Source organism: Lactuca sativa, chromosome 7, assembly GCF_002870075.4.
Source record: "Lactuca sativa cultivar Salinas chromosome 7, Lsat_Salinas_v11, whole genome shotgun sequence".
Taxonomy (NCBI): Eukaryota; Viridiplantae; Streptophyta; class Magnoliopsida; order Asterales; family Asteraceae; genus Lactuca; species Lactuca sativa.
In genome coordinates this window covers 44,461,338-44,467,337 of record NC_056629.2, presented here as the reverse complement: position 1 = coordinate 44,467,337, position 6,000 = coordinate 44,461,338, and positions in this window count along the sequence as shown.

The window sequence follows — 6,000 nt, the reverse complement described above, 5'->3', positions numbered from 1 at the left end:
TGAGAATTGAAGGTCTCGTCATTAGGAGCACAACGGTAAAAATTATGACGAAAACAGACGTCGCATGAAGAAGTTATGAATTTTTAACGGATTTCCTGTCCCGATCTGTTAAAAATAATAATATAAAATTTAAATCAAAATTATCCGACGAAGTCTAAACAGGAGTTGTAGAGCGTAATTTTAGCTACGCGTGCATATAAAGAACGTCAAAAACGGAGCTCGTATGCGAAAGTTATGGATTTTAGAAGTTTTGGCGCGATAATCGAGAAAATTCGCATAATCACATTTTCCACGTGTCTTGCTGAGTCACCAAGCTGCTGAGTCACCGAAGCTGCTGAGTCATGCGAAGCCACGTGTCGGATTCTGATTTGACCGAAGGGAGGTCCAATCTGAGGCTCGCATATGGACCGAACCTCGCACCCTAGCTCCGAGCCTCGCATGTGTGATACGACTCCGCGGTCCAATCAGCGAGTGCCACCGAGACCCTCGCACGTGCTGACCACCTGCGCACCGGAACCAACTTCGGACACATGCCTCGGTCCAATCACAGACTGCCAGCGAGCCCTCGCATGCGCAGACCATGTGCGAGCCACCTCCCCTGCGAGCTTCGGATATGCTGCGCGTGTCTTCCCTCCTAACCATCAGATCAGAAGCCTCGCCCCTATAAATAGAAGGAGGCGAGACCTCCCGGGTAACTTTGAAAATTTGTCAGTTTTAACCCCTAAACCCATATTTTCTTCATCTTAACATCCCGCAAAGCCCCGGTATCGATTGTAAAGCCCAGAATACTCCACGAAGTGCCCGAGAAGCCCGGAAAATTTATCTTTTCAGTTTTGAAGCCCGACTTTTACAAAGCCCGGTTTCTCAATAAAACTCCCGGTTTTATTAGAAATGATAGTTTTAGGAAACGAATTGTTGCCCGATTATCATCAAACCATGTGACTGTATAGTCACTTTCATTTTACACATAGATATGAAGTATTTACCTTATAATACGTACTATGTGTAAATATATATTAATTGTTTATTTGAGGTGACTGTTAAGTTGACGTTTTATACAAGTTTTAAACTGTATAAGTATTTTTATCTACAAATATGTTGGGTAGAACATGGATAGATAGTGATGTGTGATAAAATAAAATTGAGGAGAGGCCTCGATGAGTTTTGAGATCCAGTCATCTAGCGGAGTTTGGATGACGACCACGGACTTTCTAGACAGTCCAGTGGGAAACATTAGCAGGTCCGCAACCTGTAGGTGTTAATGAACTGAGATTGTTCATTCGCTGTACTCCATCCCCCTCATGGTTGCCTTTAGGACATGTATGGCTGGGGAAACCCCTTAGCAGTAGTGTCCATCCTGATGATATTCTTTAGGCTAGGTCCCTTGTGATAAGTGTTTAGGGACATAAAGTAAGGATAACGGGAACAGGTAATCAGGGTTATTGTTGATTGATGAACTTACTAAGTTTATTATTGTTGTGGGTTGAAAACCCTATATGCTCACCAGGCTCCCAAGCCTGACCCACTCAGCTTTTTATGTTACAGGTAATGGACCCCGAGCATAGTCGGAGGACAATGAGAGATTTTTGGATTATAGGCCAGTAGTTGTAAATAACTGTTGAAAGGCTTATAATGTCTTGTTTATGCTTTTGATCTATATCGGAACATGACATCCCGAGGTTTTGATATGAAATGAAACTATACATTTCTTAAAGAAAGTTTTGATAAACTTTTATCATGTTTTGTTTGGGAACAAATTCCGCAACATCTTTTAAAAAGATTTCTCTGATTTTATTTTAAAAAGCATAAATTAAATCGGTCTTTTCTGGCCGAGAAATTAGGGGATGTCACAGTTGGTATTAGAGCATTAGTTTAAGCGAACTAAGAAATTGTAGAATTTCTAGACTTAAACTTAGAATGCTAAGTGATGAGTGTGAGATGAATGTCTACCATATTTTAGACATGAGCACTAGTTTATTTTAGGAAAGATGCCTAAAATGCCCTTATGTGCTAAATGTTATATGTTTGCCATATATTCCATTATTGTTCGGATCTATGGTCTGTTGCCGACCGGATCTGGAAACCTTATGTGTGTAGGATTCTAACCGTACAATTACGAGATTAGAACTAACATGTAACCGTTTCAGAGGGATAAGGGAATTTAAATACCTATCGAGGGTAAAGACCTAAATTCGCCTTATTCAGTATATAGATTGTAATGGCAAGAACTCGTAGTGGAGTTGCAAATGCAAACGGAAACAGGGATCAAGAGCCTCAACCTCAAGTAGTTGAGCAAGTACCTGTTGTAGGAGCTGCACCTGAGCCAATGACGATGGCTGGGGTACAAGCAATGATGCAGATGATGTTAGATCACCAGATGGAGGAGACAAGGCGATTACTACAACAGCATAGAGAAGAGACTACGATGCCTGTTGAACAGCCCGTATTGAATGAAGGGCAATCAGTAGGAGGGAACTACAGTGGGACTCTTCGTCAAGACAACCCACCGATAGTTAGACAAAACAACCAGGATAGAGGAGTTGATGGACGCGGATGCAAATACAAAGATTTCATGGCATCTAAACCGCCGTGTCTACCTGGAAGTCCGACACCAGTGGAAGTCATGAATTGGATCTCTAAAATGGAGACGATGTTTGAAAGTTGTGAGTGCAGCAACAAACAAAAGACCGCACTTGCAATTCCTCTATTAAAGTCTGGTGTGTTGAACTGGTAGAAGTTACTAGCTAATTTGATGCCCAAGGGAGAAGCTAGTAAGATGTCTTGGGAAGAGTTTGTACTAAAACTGAAACTGCAATACTGCTCTGAGCAGGATCTTCTGGAAATTAATAATGAGTTCCTGAATTTAAAGAAGGGAAAGATGAGTGTTACTGAATACGCTGCTAGTTTTACTGAAAAGATGAAGCTTGTTCCTTACCTAGTTCCAACTGAACTTTCTAAGATCAACAAGTTCGCCCTCAGATTACCAGCGGACTTTGGTCCGATGGTCAAGCAAGCAACCACTTTGAAAGCCGCCATATGGGCTGCTAAGAACGTTGAGGTTCAGATCAGAGAGAAGGGTTTAGAGAGGGCGGAAGTTGGTCAAAAGAGCAAATTTGAAGGAACTTCAGGTTATAGCAAGAGAAGCAAATTTTCTAAGTTTAAGAAGTTTGGAGGAGGAGGAGGTGAAGTGAAGTGGTGTGAGAAGTGCAAGAAAAAGCACTCAGGGAAATGTAGTGAGGAGGTAACTTGCTTCAAATGTGGAAAGACTGGGCATTATGCCAACGTGTGTCCATCCGACAAGAGGGTATGTTTTGAGTGCCATGAAGAAGGGCATGTTTTTAAAGACTGTACGAAGAGGAAGGATGCTGCAAAGCCCAATCTACCACCAAAGCCGAAGGCGAGAGCCTTTCAGATGACACTTGAGGCTGCAAAAGAAGAAGATCAAGTTATAAAGCAGTAATGTGAATAGTAACAAGTGGTTAGGCCTATTAGAGGTATAGTATAGGGTAAACTTGAACCTTTGTGTAATCATTTCAAGGAAATAATATAAACCCTGGTTTTGTCATATGATGAATTGAATGACTATGTGAAATTCTTGTATGGCGATTTGGAGAACTACGAGATAATACTTGGAATGAGTATGAGTAGGTGCGAATGGTAGTAGAGGCCTATACTACCGGAAGCACAGGACTCGTACTTGGACCAGGGAAAGTCACAAGGTTACCAAGAAGCTATTATTTGATTCCGTCTTGTTCTAGTCTGCTGTTACCATCGTTTCGGTCATGACTAAGAAGATGATTGTTATTCCGACCTTAGAGGTCATATTGAATCGTCCGACTAAGATGAGTATGTTACATGGTTCAGAGAACCAAGTTCGATGTAGCATTTGACTTAAGCCAGAAGATGGAGGTGAAAGATGATTAAAGTGATCAACAGAAGCATCGCACTCATTGTTAAAGAAGTTGATATTTAGGAATGATACATGTTGAACTATGATTGTATCACATTAGAACAGGAAGGAAGGTGTAGTTTGTTCCAAAAATTGTACCAAGGAGATCTGAGTCTAAGTAGTGCAGTATACAATGAGAGATCATTAGAACATGACCCACCGGTTTGTTACAATAAATGAAGGAAAGTACTTCTTCCAAGAAAAAGAAGGAGTCCTCAATAAGGATTTATTTTGTAACTCGAAGGTTACAATTGAAAGTCCTATGGAGATCTGAAGCTTTTTAGGATTAGCTGGATATTACCGAAGGTTTATCCAAGGCTTTTCTTCGATTGCTACTCCATTAACAGCTTTTACCCACAAAGGAGCTACTTATGCTTGGAATGAGAAGCATAAGGAAGCCTTTGAGAAGTTGAAGAAGAGATTGTGTGAAGCACCAATTCTTTCGTTGCCTGAAGGAGTTGATGACTTCGTAGTTTATAGCGATGCGTCTGGAGTTGGGTTAGGTTGTGTTCTGACCGAAAGGCATAAAGTGATAGCATATGCATCAAGGCAATTGAAGGAGCATGAAAAGAACTACCCCACTCAGGATTTGGAGTTGGCAGCGGTAGTATTCACCCTAAAGATATGGAGGCATTATCTTTATGGCACAAAGTGTAAACTTTTCACTGATCATAAAAGTCTTCAATATCTCTTTAATCAGAAGGAATTGAACATGAGGCAATGACGCCGGCTAGAGTTACTCAAGGACTACGACTGTGAGATACTTTACCACCCTGGTAAAGCAAATGTTGTTGTTGATGCTCTCAGTCGGAAGGTAAACCTTGAAAAGAAAAGGCTAAGAGCGTTGAGAATTGAAGCTGTCTCGACAATTGTGGAAAGTATAAAGAAAGCTCAAGAGGAAGTTTTGGAGAAAAATGACCGAAAGGAAGAACGTTAGGGCAAAACGTTAGTGTTCGGTACAAACAACCAAGGGTTGAAGGTATTCCAAGATAGGATTCGGGTACCTAAGACGGGTGGAGTAAGAGATCTTCTGATGGAAGAAGCTCACAAGACCATGTACTCGATTCATCCTGGCAGTACAAAAATGTATAGGGATTTAAAGCCCTATTATTGGTGGCTGACGATGAAGCTCGATGTTGCTAAGTATGTGGCCGAGTGTGTAACCTGTGCTAGGGTTAAGGCACAACATCAGAAACCATATGGGAGTTTAGAACCTTTACCCGTACCCATGGGTAAATGGGAAGACATCACCATGGATTTTGTGACTAAACTGCCCAGAACAAGGAACGGTCACGACATGATTTGGGTGGTCGTTGATCGCTTCACTAAGAGTGTGCATTTCATAGCAGCCAAAGAGAAGTGGTCTATGGATAAACTTGCGAATTCTTACGTGAAGGAAATTGTGAGGCTTCACGGTGTTCCGCTAACGATTGTATCCGATCGTGATAGCCGTTTTACCTCGAGATTTTAGAGGAGTCTACAAGAGGAATTGGGTACCAAGTTGTGTTTGAGTACAGCTTACCATCCGCAAACCGATGGTCAGAGCGAACGAACGATTCAAACATTGGAGGATATGCTGAGAGCATGTACCCTAGAATTCCAAGGTAACTGGGATGAACACTTACCTTTAGTAGAATTCTCCTATAATAATAGTTTCCACTCAAGCATTAAGATGGCACCTTATCACGCTTTGTAGTGGGGAAAAGTATCGAACGCCATCATGTTGGCTGGAAGCTGGGGAAAAGCAGTTTATGGGACCTGAAATAGTCCATGAGACTGCTGAAAAGTTGAAAGTGATAAGGGAAAGGATGTTAGCTGCTCAAGATCGACAAAAGAGTTGTGCTGACAAGAAAAGACAACCGATAACCTTTGAAGTTGGAGATTCGGATTTACTTAAAGTCTCGTCGTGGAAGGGACTTATAAGATTTGGGAAACGAGGAAAGTTGAGTCCAAGGTTTAGTGGACCGTTCAAAGTTCTTCAGAAGATCGGGAATCAAGCTTACAAGCTAGAGTTACCGGAAGAACTGGAGGGTATTCATAACACCTTTCAT